This window comes from Chiloscyllium plagiosum, chromosome 33, assembly GCF_004010195.1.
Source record: "Chiloscyllium plagiosum isolate BGI_BamShark_2017 chromosome 33, ASM401019v2, whole genome shotgun sequence".
Taxonomy (NCBI): Eukaryota; Metazoa; Chordata; class Chondrichthyes; order Orectolobiformes; family Hemiscylliidae; genus Chiloscyllium; species Chiloscyllium plagiosum.
Genome location: NC_057742.1, coordinates 32,547,514 through 32,560,218, shown reverse-complemented (window position 1 = coordinate 32,560,218; position 12,705 = coordinate 32,547,514). Strand labels below are relative to the sequence as shown.

General features: G+C 41.0%; 1 long non-coding RNA gene across 1 annotated transcript in view; it reads right to left on the bottom strand.

The window, feature by feature from the left end:
- Positions 1-7,804: 7,804 nt before the first annotated feature.
- The window catches only part of LOC122539998, a 38,795-nt gene continuing 33,894 nt past the window's right edge, over positions 7,805-12,705 (bottom strand). Inside the window, exon 3 of the long non-coding RNA XR_006309225.1 lies at positions 7,805-8,223. This is a non-coding gene — a long non-coding RNA (uncharacterized LOC122539998). The remainder of the gene's footprint in view (positions 8,224-12,705) is intronic.

Below are 12,705 nucleotides of genomic sequence, written 5' to 3'. Positions count from 1 at the left end.
TTTCTCTATTAAGCCAATGCTCTCACCACCCTTGCACTAATGTTATATCATCAAAGGTCTCCCCACAACAAACATTCTAAGTTCCATTTCAAAGCATTCTCTTTTGCCAGTGAGGTAAATCTGTGGATTATCAGGAGTTTGGGGATCTCTAGATACACTTTGGAAGAAACCACCCTGAAATAAATGCCTTCCTTTCTGTTCTTCCTTTCTATTTTAAAAGTCTGATGTCTCAAATAAATGTAGTTTCTCAACATGTAGATAAAGGAGAGAGGGGAGAGGAAATACTGTGGGCAATAAATTTGAAAACAACATGTCTAGAATATCTAATTGAAAGGTATAAACCCTAATCTTATCCTGTCCTTTTTGGTTTCAGACGGCAATGAGCCAGCTGTATATTTCAAGCACTTCTTGAACAATTATCACTTTAATCTAATGTTACAGAGAGTCCTCTGTGATTACGCTTCACATTTACCATCTGTTGAACGTATGCTGGCTCTACAGCCCTTTGCATCTTCTGCCATGCTGTAATAAATGAACTGCAGTGAATAATAGATCGAATCTCTTAAACATACCCCCTAGGATATATTCCCATATATGTGGCTATTGGTATCCAGGATTTTACAAGTCATTAATGCATACTCTCCAGAACTGTACAGTATTAAATTGTAAATTATTAACAAAATCTTATGAAACTCTTTCATCTAGTATTTCATTTTTTCATGATTTTTCCTTTATTCTTTCATAAAATGTGGACATAGCATTTATTGCATGTTCCTGTTTATCTTCAAGGTGGGTGTGAGCCACCTTCTTGGACCACAGTAGTCCATGTGTGCAGTTACACCCAGTGCTTCTAGGCAGAGAATACTGTATTGCCTTTGAGTCATGAACATGTAGGTTCAAGTCCCACTCCAAAGTCTTGAGGGCAAATTCCAGGTTAACCCTCCACAGCTCTACTGAAGGAAAGCCACACTATCAGAAGTGCTGCCTTACAAGTGAAAACTTTAAACCAGGGGCCCTGCCAGCCCTTGCATAAAAATTCAAGCATCATTATTCAAAGTGCAATGAAGTTCTCCTTGGTGCCTTGGACAACATTTATCCCTCAACCAATAATACTAAAAAAGATTATCTAGTTGCTATCCCATTAGTGTGCAAAGTGGTCACACTAAAGTAACTTGGATTTGAATTATATTTAACTTGAGAGAACTTTGGAGTATTCCCACTATACAAATCAGAGTCTCTTTCTTTATTGGGATTATTAACCCATTATTGAATGAGTGTAAGATTAATCTTTAATTCACTCACCGTATATGGGCATCACTAAATGGGCCAGCACTTATTGCTAATCCCTAATTAGCTGTGAGAAAGTGGTGAATAACTGACAATGGAATGTCAGATGAATCCATCAGTTTCAGAACTATGATATTCCTCATTGTAATTACTTGTGCATTGAGCTATGTTCTTACATGTAATTTCACTTTTAATTGGATATTCAACTGTGGCATGATCCTGTGATCCAGCACACACAAGGAGGAATCGTTCTCACAGGATATTCACCTCCGTAAGCATGGGCATGCAGTTCGAGAGTTTCCACTCTACGAAAACGAAAATTGTCTGCAATTTCCTACGGAAGCACAGGATCATGGATTCACCCTTTATAAATGCAATATCAAGAAAACGATTAATAGTTGAAAAGCAGACTATCTTTTGGAAACACTTCACCATAAAAACTCTCAATCAGCATATATGGAATTCCTGCACACAAGACTGTTAACGATGTACCACCATTCTCACTTTGTCAGACATATTTAAATGTCAGTTCTACTTCTGATCATTTCAAATAATTGCAAAAACAGTAGTCAGCTTTTAATTGGGAAACACTAGCAAGTTGCCACTGTCTCCTGTATTCTACCACCTCTCTTCTATTCCTATCAATATGTTATGATTCGGAGATGCCGGTGTTGGACTGGGGTGTACAAAGTTAAAAATCACACAACATCAGGTTATAGTCCAACAGGTTTAATTGGAAGCACACTAGCTTTCGGAGCGACGCTCCTTCATCAGGTGATCACCTGATGAAGGAGCGTCGCTCCGAAAGCTAGTGCTTCCAATTAAACCTGTTGGACTATAACCTGGTGTTGTGTGATTTTTAACTTTATCAATATGTTAATTGGTTTATGTTCTACGTGATAATTGGCAAAATAAACAGAGGTGAGATCAGATGATCCTTTCTTACACAACTGTTAATAATCTGGAATGCACTTCCTGAAAGAGTGGTGAAACCATATACAATAATAATCTTCAAAGCAGAATTGGGTAATAAAGGTGATGGGGCAAAATACTGGAATGTAATGATGGAAGAGCAGAGGTGTTGAACTAATTGAGATGCTCTTTCTAGCGCAAACATATGTGCAAATGACCTCCTTCTGTACTGTGGGATTCCAGAGTAATAATTTAATGCACAGTTGTCAAGTGATTATACTGTACTGAGCTGATAGATTGCAGCACCATTCAAGCCTTTATAGTGTAAAAAGCAGATTATGTAGCCTATAGCCTTATCCTGAAAACATTCATGATTCAGTTATCTAACCCATATAACAAACTAAAAAGGAGGAAAGCATGAAATAGTTAAGATAGATACCAAACATTAGTACACATTTTCTTTCATTTGATTCAGTTTCTAAAGCAAATCCAACAAGCAATCTCCCTGTCCCAGCACAACCTAAGAGAATATCACTAAAATTATCTTAAATGTCAAAATGAATTATTTTACCCTCCCTCCTTGTATTTGGCTATTGAAACAAAACGTAATTTCTTTTCTCTCCCCAGTTTCGGTTCCTGCAGAATTATTTTGAGGTTTGCTGTGATGATTGACTTGTGTTAGGTCTTTTGCAAAGTAGACAACTGTTCCATTTAATATAGGATAGATGAGCCATGCTCAACAAGTGATTCACTGAATTCCTGTTGAAGGTGAGAAACAGGAGCCACTTAATGCAGGAATGAAATAAGAACGAAACTAAGTGGAACACTTATGGGTGCATTGTCAACAGGATCCTATGCTGCAGTTTAATGAGCGACTAGAATGGTGTGAGTTGCATCGTAAAGTATAAATCAGTTTTCCTTTCCTTTGCAGTCACTATCTGACTGAATACTAATGAACCCATTTTTTATAGTTTTTCACACAAGTGCAAACTCAGAATGGTCTAGGATTGATTATTGCTATAATAGGAAACTTGCTATCACACTAGGCCAGTAATCCAGACACCCAACAGAATGATCAAAATTGCCCTATAGTGTCCAGGGATGTGCCAGCTAAGCAGATTAGCCATGCGAAAATGTAAGGTTGCAAGGCTACGGTAGGGGGTGGGTGTGGGTGGGATGCTCTTCAGAGGGTTGTTGTGAACTCAATGGGCCGAATGGCCAATTTCTACATTTCAGGGATTCTATGATTCAACAAGTGATGCAAGTTAGAAATTCCACTTCTGGTTCCACCCAGTGCCATTTGTGTAGCCTGGAAAAACAAACAGAGTGCTGGCAGAATTAAAACCCACACCTTTCAATGGTTCACTTAGCATTGTTGTGGGCTCATTAGATGCATACCTCGGGAAGATTTGAGATTTTGACGAAGGCTGCCAGACATCAGAAGCCCTCGAGAATCACTCCAGCTGGATAAAGTGGGGAAATGGCATGGATGCAGGCACAGATAGAAACAGCAAAAGTTTATCGAGCTTAGAAAGGAAGGAGTAGTAATCAGGTCTTTCAACAACTTCTTTTGAATGTACAACTTTTACTACTGGGTAGGTCAAGAGTAGCAGATCCATGGGTACACAACTACTTTTGGAGTATTGTGTACAATTTTGGTCTCCCTCCTATTGGGAGGATGTTGTGAAAATTGAAAGGGTTCAGAAAAGATTTACAAAGGGTGTTGCCAGGGTTGGTGCATTAGATCTACAGGGAGAGGCTAAATAGGCTGGGGCTGTTTTCCCTGGAGCAGAGGCTGAGGGGTGACCTTATAGGGTAATTTTACAAGGTCTTTTCCCTGGGATGGGTGAGTCTAGAACTAGAGGGCATAAGTTTGGGGGGGGGGGGGGGGGGGGGGGGAGGGAAAAGAAGGGGAAGAGATTTAAAAGGGACCTCTGGGGAAACTTGTTTAGAGGGTGGTGCTTGTATAGAATGAGCTGCCAGAGGAAGTGAAAGTGGCTGGCACAATTTTAAAGACATCTGGGTGGGTATATGAGTAGGAAGCGTTTAAAAAGGGATATGGGCCAAGTGCTGGCAAATGGGACTAGATTAGGTTAGGATATCTGGTTGGCATGGAGGAGTTGGACCAAAGGGTCTGTTTCTGTGCTATACATCTCTATGACTCTGACAACCAGCTGTACGTTCCCCACCAAGCCAAACATCATACTGACTTGGAACTATGTCACCATTCCTTCAACTGTCACTTAGTCAAAATCCTGGAACATCCTTCCTAACAGCAATGTGGGTCTATCTACCCTCCAAAGACTACAGTGGTTCAAGAAATCAGCTTACCACTGCCTTCTCAGGATCAATTAGGAATGGATATTAAATGCTTGCCAGGCCAGTAACACTCACTATTGGTAAAGAATTATTAAAAACATACCTTGAAGGAGTCAAGGATCAACCAGAGGGGAAAGTGGACACTGATTGAGGCTTATTTCAAAAATCAGCATAATAACATTTACATTGGCAGTAGGTTGTGCAAAGACGCAAGATGTCTGAAGGCAATAGTGAGGTGGTATCTGCTGATGGGGTTGGATTAATTCATATATGTGTGGGTGTTGGGTTCTCCTATCCCAGATGAAGCTGGCTTTCCATCTTACCCACCACCCCCACTTACCTATGGTACTCTATGCTACTTTCTCCCCGCCCCCACCTCCCCCTCATTTATCTCTCCAATCTGTAGGCACCCTGCCTCTATTCCTGATGAAGGGCTTTTGCCCGAAACGTCGATTTTCCTGCTCCTCTGATACTGCCTGACCTGCTGTGCTTTTCCAGCACCACTCTAATCTACACTCTAGAATCAGCCTACCTTCTTTCCTATTTTGAGGCTGCCACGTAGACACCAGACCTGTCTCCATCATGAAATTTCACTCTGATAGCATGAAGATGAAAGAAGGGCCACAACTGTGGGATTAGTGGGACCATCTATTCCAATCACTGGCAAGAAAAATCCAGCCAGAGTTCAACATTCAGCCTGGCAGCTAGGGAATTCAAAGTCAATGCACCGAATACCATCCGGAACAAAAAGCTCGTGTTGGCAATGGTAGCCATAAAACAGATTATTAAAAACCCGCTGGAACACTAATGTTGGAAGGATGGGGGTAATGACAACATGTGACACCTAATGGCTGGATCTAGCCTCTGTACCTCCTCTCAATGCAATCATCATAAATTGAGGGGTGATTGGGATGCTCATTATCCCACCCGCCCTTGAGGCTTATAACTGACCAATTAAGGCCCATTTAAGGGCATTATCCCCTTCCACTGCCATAATATGCCAGTACCAGAAGGCAGGTGATAGTTGGAGGCATCTTATTTTAACCATTACCTCTTTTTGTGCCTCCCTGCTCGGCCTCCAAACCTACCCCCACCCCCAGCATCTCTACGACCTCTTGGATAAGTGCAGCTATGAATCACAGGCAAGGTCATTTGCCTTTGAATACCTTTGTTAGCCTTTACCAGATACCACGACGGTGTCCCTTTCAGATTTAAACCTCACGTTAACGCATCCTTGATTGTGAGATACAGTTGATGGCTCTGTTCGATAGCTCATTACTGATTCAGAGACTGAAAAGTTGCATAATCAGTAATTCCACACCACTCTGCCAGGGTGATTTTCAAAAATAGCTACCATTTTGATAGATGAAGCCAAAGAGGCAATGTTGGTGCCTGAGCAATCTCTTGAATGCACCATTCATGACTGAACCTATTTTGAGCGTCAATTGATCTGCTGGTTGTGGGATTGCTTAGCACGGTCAAAGGCATGCTGCTTCCACTGCTTAGCATGTCTATAGCTTGTGTTGTAACTTTGTCACACCTTATTTTTAGTTACACCTATGTTATACCACATGAGTTAACCAACTGAGTTTTTATGACAATGGTCATTTATTATCAAGCTTGTGATTCTCCCTTTTTATCCTTTGGCAACACATTTGTACAAAGTGTCTTTGTTTGCTTGCCATTAAAGTACTTATTTTAAAATGGCAGCAAATTTCATTGAAGCAATTTAACATTTGTTTCTGGTTTGAACTTTCATCCGAGAAGTGACAATTCATATGTTAATCTCTGTTTGACAACCACAGATTACAACTGATTTGTAATTATCAAAAGTATTATAAATTTATTGTTCAGCGTAAAGGTGAAATCATATAATTAAAAGCATCCATGGCATTTTTGACACCAGGAAACAGCCTGTGCAACCTGCATCATTATGAATGAAAATACTTGGCCAAGCACAACAGCAATTTCCTATTTGTTTGAAACAGGAGACAATGTTGGAGCTGTACCAAAGGTATGTTACATTCAGCAGAAAATCCTTAAATCGAGGTTATATTCTGGGGCCTGTTGTGGCATTGATGAAAGTGTCCTGATGAGTGAACATTATCCTACTGCACTTCTTTATGTTGATAGCCTCCAAATAAGTTAAGACCACCTCCCTGCAAGTGGACTATGGCCAAGCCTGCACAGCTGACTAGGACTTGTTCTTATTCATTCATGGAATATGGGCATTGCTGACCAGATGAGCTGCTTTCTTGAACTATTGCACTCCACATTGCTGTAGGCAGATCATTAGAGAAGGAATTCTATTTCTAAGTCAGGATGTTGATGCTCAGAGAGGGACTTGGTGGTGTTCCCATGCATCTGTTGCCTTTGTCTTCTAGATGGAAGTGGCTATGGATTTCAGAGGTGCGGTTGAAGGATCTTTGGGACATTTCTGCAGTGCATCTTGTAGACAGTGCACACTGCTGCTAATGAGCATCAGTGCTAGAGGGAGTGGATGTAGTGGCAATCAAGTAGGCTGCTTTGCCTTGAATGATATTAAGTTTCATGGTGTTGTTGGAGCTGCACTCATCCAGGCAAATGGGGACTGTTCCATCACACACTATTTGTGCCTTGTAGATGATGGACAGGCTTTCAGAATCGGGGGGGGGGGGGGGGGGGGGGGGGGGAGTTACTCAGTGTAACATTCCTAGTCTCTGACCTGCTCTTGTAGCCATTGTATTTATACAATGAGTCCAGTTTAGATTCTGGTCAATGATAACTCCAACATGTCGTTAGTGGGGATTCAGTGATGATAAGTTTAGATCAGAGTGGTGCTGGAAAAGCACAGCAGGTCAGGCAGCATCCGAGGAGCAGAAAATCGACTTTTCGGACAAAAGCCCTTCATCAGGAATGTCACTGTCATTCCTGATGAAGGGCTTTTGCCCGAAACATCGATGTTCCTGCTCCTCAGATGCTGCCTTACCTGCTATGGGTTTCCAGCATCTGTAGTCCTCACTTTTGCCTATTCAGTGATGATAATACCATTGATTGTCAAGAGGTGATGGTTAGATTTTCTTTTATTGGAGATGGTCATAGCCTGGTATTTGTGGTGTGAATTTTTACTTACCAGATTCTAGCCCAAGCCTGGATCTAGGAATATTGCAATGAATAACTCACCTCCTGACTCCAGAAAGCCTTGGTTTTCAAGATCTTGAACAAGTCAGGAGTGTGATGAAATACTCCTCACTTGCCTGGATGAATGCAGCTTTGACAACACTCGAAGCTTGACACCAGAGGTCAAAACAGCCCACTTGAATGGCATCACATTCACAAACATTCACTACCTCCAACACTGAAGCTCAGTAGTAGCAACGTTTACTATCTACAAGTTGCACTGCCGAAATATATAGCACGCATTCCAGGAGAGAGGAGCGTTCCTCCGTATTCTAGCCAATATTTAATCCCTAACATCACTGAAGCAGATTATTTAACAGCTTCTCCTCTGAGAATTTGCCATGTACAAACAATACCATTACAACAGTGATGACACTTCATAATGCTTCACTGGCTGTAAATTGCCTGGAACGTCCTGAAGTCAAGATAAGTGCAATTCTGACTTTTATCTTGAGCTCTTCCTTATCCATTAAACAGCAAAAGTGTTTGTGCAAGGAGTGGATCTTCCTCTGAATGACTGTTTCCAGTAGAGGCATGTCTTAGCAGCTGAAAAACATGAACGTGGGGTGGGGAGTATGAAAGCCAATGAGATGCTTAAAAGGCAGATAACTTGCAATCAAAACTAATGTCACACCTAATCAGACTAGCCCAGTATTTGGCAAAAAGATGATCTCATTTACAGCATAGCAGTCATTCTGAGAACAAAAAGGGAAACAAAAGAGTTGCAATTATGTATTATCTTTTAGAACCTACATAGAATCATACAAGACAAAAAAGACCCTTCAGCCCAAATTGCCTATACCATCAAAAATGGCCGTAGTTACACTAGTCCCACTTTCCTGAACTAGGCTCATGGCCTTGCATGTCATGACACTTCAGGTGCTCATCCAAGGACTTTTTAAAATGACTGTACAGTTTCCTGCCTCAACTATCCCAGTCCTGAAGAAGGGTTACACCCAATATGTCGACTTCTACACCTCCTGGTGCTGCAGGTTTGCTGTGTCCTTCCAGCCTCCTGCCTGTCAACTGTTCTCCCAGGCACTGCAGTCCAAACCCTCACTATCCTTTGGGTGAACATGTTTTTCTTCAAATCCCCACTAAATTGCATGCCTTTCACTGCAAAATTATGCACCCTTGTTAATGACCCTCCTTCTTTTCACCCCATCACCTATTCAACTTGTAATCTTATACACCTCTATCAGGATCCCCTTAACTTTTTCTGCTCCAGAGAAAGCAACTAGAGCTTACTCAGCCTCTCATCATCACTGAAATGCTCCATTGCAGGCTTTGTCCTGGTTAATCTCCTCTACAACCCCTCCAGTTGCTTCCAATGTAATCACATCCTTCCTACTGGTGACCAGAGCTACAAAGAGTATTCCAGCTATGACCTAAGCAAAGGTCTGTACAACTCCAACATGACCACCTTGCTCTTATAATCTATGCCACAACTGATAAGTCAAGCATCTTATATACCTTAACTACCCTATTAACCTGTCCTGCCACCTTCAGGGATCTGTGGACAAGCACCCTTCTATTCCTCTAAGCTTATTTGTGTCCTGCCATTGTTGAGAACTCCCTTGTTCCTTCTTCACATTTATCAGAATTAAATTCCATCTGCAACTGACTTACCAATCCAACCAATCATTTTATATCCTCCTGTAACCCAAGACTTTCCTAGTCTCTATCAACCACCTAGCTAATCCTTGTGCCATCTGTAAATTTACGGATCATTCCCACCCTCTCACTGTTTGCTTAATTTATGAATATCACAAACAATAAGGAACTATAGGGATCAATGCTGGGTATGCAACTACACAGCAGGCTCCAGTCACACAAAGAGCCTTCCACCTGCACCCTCTGCCTCCTGCCACTGGACCAATTTTGGATCCAACTTGCCAAGTTACTCTGGATCCCATGAGCTTTTACATTCTATCAGTTTGCCATGAGAAAAACTTGTCAAACGCCTTCCTGAAATCCATATAAAAATAGATCTACTGCCCCACTCTCACCTAAACATGTGGTCACCTACTCGTAAAATTTCAACAGATTTGTTAGGCATGACCTCCCTTTGACAAAGCCATGCTGACTATCCCGGATCATAGTTTGCCTGTCTAAATGGAGATTATTTTTCTCCTTCACTATTTTCTCAAATTGTTTCCCTATCACTGATGTTTAACTGATTAGTCTATGATACCCTGGCCTGTCTCTACCACCCCTTTTGTAAAGTGGAACCACAATAGCTGTCCTCCAAGCCGCTTGCATCTTCCCGGTGGCCAGAAGCAATTGAAAAATTTGGGTCAGGACCCCTTAATTTCCTCCCTCATCGCCCACAGCAGCTTGGGTTACAACTCATCCAGACCTGGGAATTTATTCATTTTTAAATCCATCGAAAAACCCCTAGTACTTCCTTCTTGTATCAATCTGCTTAAGAATGTCACAGTCCATCTTCTTGAATTCTGTACTTGCATCCTCCTCTTTCTGAATAAAGACAGATGTGAAGTATTCATTTAACACTCTACCAGTGTCCTCCAGCTTCATGCACAGATTGCCTGCTTGGTCTCTACTCTTTCCCTGGTTATTCACCCACCCACTTACCTTGATATACTTATGGAATATCTTAGGATTCTCCTTCATCTTGCCCAGTGTTTTTACATGCAGGATGTCCTACAGAATATTCAAAACCACTGTACAGACATTGAATACAATTCCAGAATTGTTTAAATGTTACAATGGAAGTAATGCCATTTTTTTTGAAAAGTACAAGTAGACGACCCTTTATCTGAAATCCCAAAATCCGAAAAGCTCTAAAGTGCAAGGGCTTTTTTTGTGAAGTTTTTTTTCTCATTAACAAGGTTGCTTGGCATGCAAACAGTTAACCCAAGTCGACGCGTGTCACTCAGATGCGACATTTGTTAGCGGGTGTCTGTGTGTGTGTGGGGCCCAGCACTGGCAGACCTCAATTCTATTTTCAGGCCCATTTTACTCAGTGAGTCTGCTGTCTGGTAAGATTTTTTAAAATTTCACCATTATATTGTCATTTATTCTGAAATTTGAAAAATTCTGAATTCCGAAAACCAGCTGGTCCCAAGCATTTGGTATAAAGAGTTTTGCACTTGCAGTATAATCCCACTTCTGCTAATGACCAGAGATAGAGGAGGTATAGAAGAGGGATAAACACTGGCCTAAACATCAGGAGAACCTCTCTGCACTACTTCAAAATAATGGAAATACAGGGACACAGTGTAACATCTCAACTAGAAAATAGTATCTCAAAAAGGCAGCTTTTGTATTTTTATTCATTTATTTTCACCATAAAATTTTACAGAAGTCTTTATTTAGTACAGTGTCTGCATTCTTCCAGAATCTCAGAGCTGCGAATGCTAACTACTGAGCACTGCTGTTCACACTTCAGTAGTACTATGTACATACAGATCTCCGTTATCAATAAATAATACTATCAAATCAATACAATCAAGAAAAGCTGTATATGTTGCACCAAGTAACAGAGAAAAATCACCAGTACAGGTCAATAAGCATCAGGGGCATCAGTATTAACCACAACAGGTGCAAAGTCCACTACAGGATTAATCTTTGTAAAGTGGTTTTTGTGGGTTACTAAGTTTAAAATTCTCTCTTGTTCAAGGGGTGGAGGTGAATGATAATGTTGAATATTCAACTTTAAATTATATAATTTAAAGAGCTATCCATGCAGAAATTTTAGTGCCAGACATTTCCCCTTCACTTTCATTGATCTTACGTTATGTATTTTTTTTTTTTAAAAGCTACCAAGAAGAGTGGACACCCAGAGTCTTTCTTCTCTATTTTGGAAATTGTTTGGAAAGTTGTAACTTTGAGATGGTTCCAAGGTTCAGGCCATCAAGGCAATTCAACAAGTAACAAAAATCAGCTAGTGACAAAAAGCAATTTGCTTTGTTTCTATTTACAGCAACTGCGTGCACCAATAAACCTTGCATTAAGCAAGGAAGCGGTCTTAATGCTTTGCCACAGTCAGTGGATGAAGATTACGATTCTCCTGTGAATACCCTTGCCATAAATGCAGCAGGTGTAAATTCCAGGGCCAGACTGCAACGGTCCTACAGGGTTCATTCTGAGACCGTGCTCTCTTCTACCTGTTTCACTTCTCTCCCAGCTACCTCTTCAACTTCTCAAAGCAACACAAACCTCCTGTGTGACTTGTCACTCAGCACATTATCTCTACAAACTTTTTAAACCTGCGCCTAAGTCAGCCCAGCAACCTTGCTTTAACTTAATTCAAACATTTGGGTGTGGCTGAAAAGCTGCTCAATTATTTTCTCAGCCGCAGAATCTTACAGGAGTCTGTTTAACCCATTGTGCCCATGGCTGTGCCAGCTTTTTAAATAAATCCTACTCCCTCGCTCTTCTGTTTCCTTGAAGCATCTTCCTTTCAAATATGCACTTAATTCTCTTTTGAAAGTTATTAGAATTTGCTTCATCATCCTTCAAGGGAGTTCATTCCAGATCCTAACTCAATTTCAATCAATCAAGCTTCAAGGTGTTTTTCTCAGGAGTAGCAGCACTAGGTAAAATTAACAGGGAATGGCAGCATATTGTTGTTGATACCTGTTTTACGACCAAATCCAACGCATCTTTCAGTATAATTCAGAGATATTCCATTGATTTTCCAATTCTGAGAACTTCCCCACCAGAATTTCTTTTCATTTAACTGGCTAACAATTAGACCCATTCCTGATGAATACTGCTAAAGGAAATGCCAGTAGCAAGTTACTGATTGAAAGAATGCTAAATGGAAAAATTGTTCCTCACACCTATTCCATTGATTTTCCAATTCTGAGAACTTCCCCACCAGAATTTCTTTTCATTTAACTGGCTAACAATTAGACCCATTCCCGATGAATACTGCTAAAGGAAATGCCAGTAGCAAGTTACTGATTAAAAGAATGCTAAATGGAAACAATTGTTCCTCACACCCAATAAATGCCTGCTGATCCGCTCATGGTGGGGGGCGGATGGTTGGGGGGGGGGGGG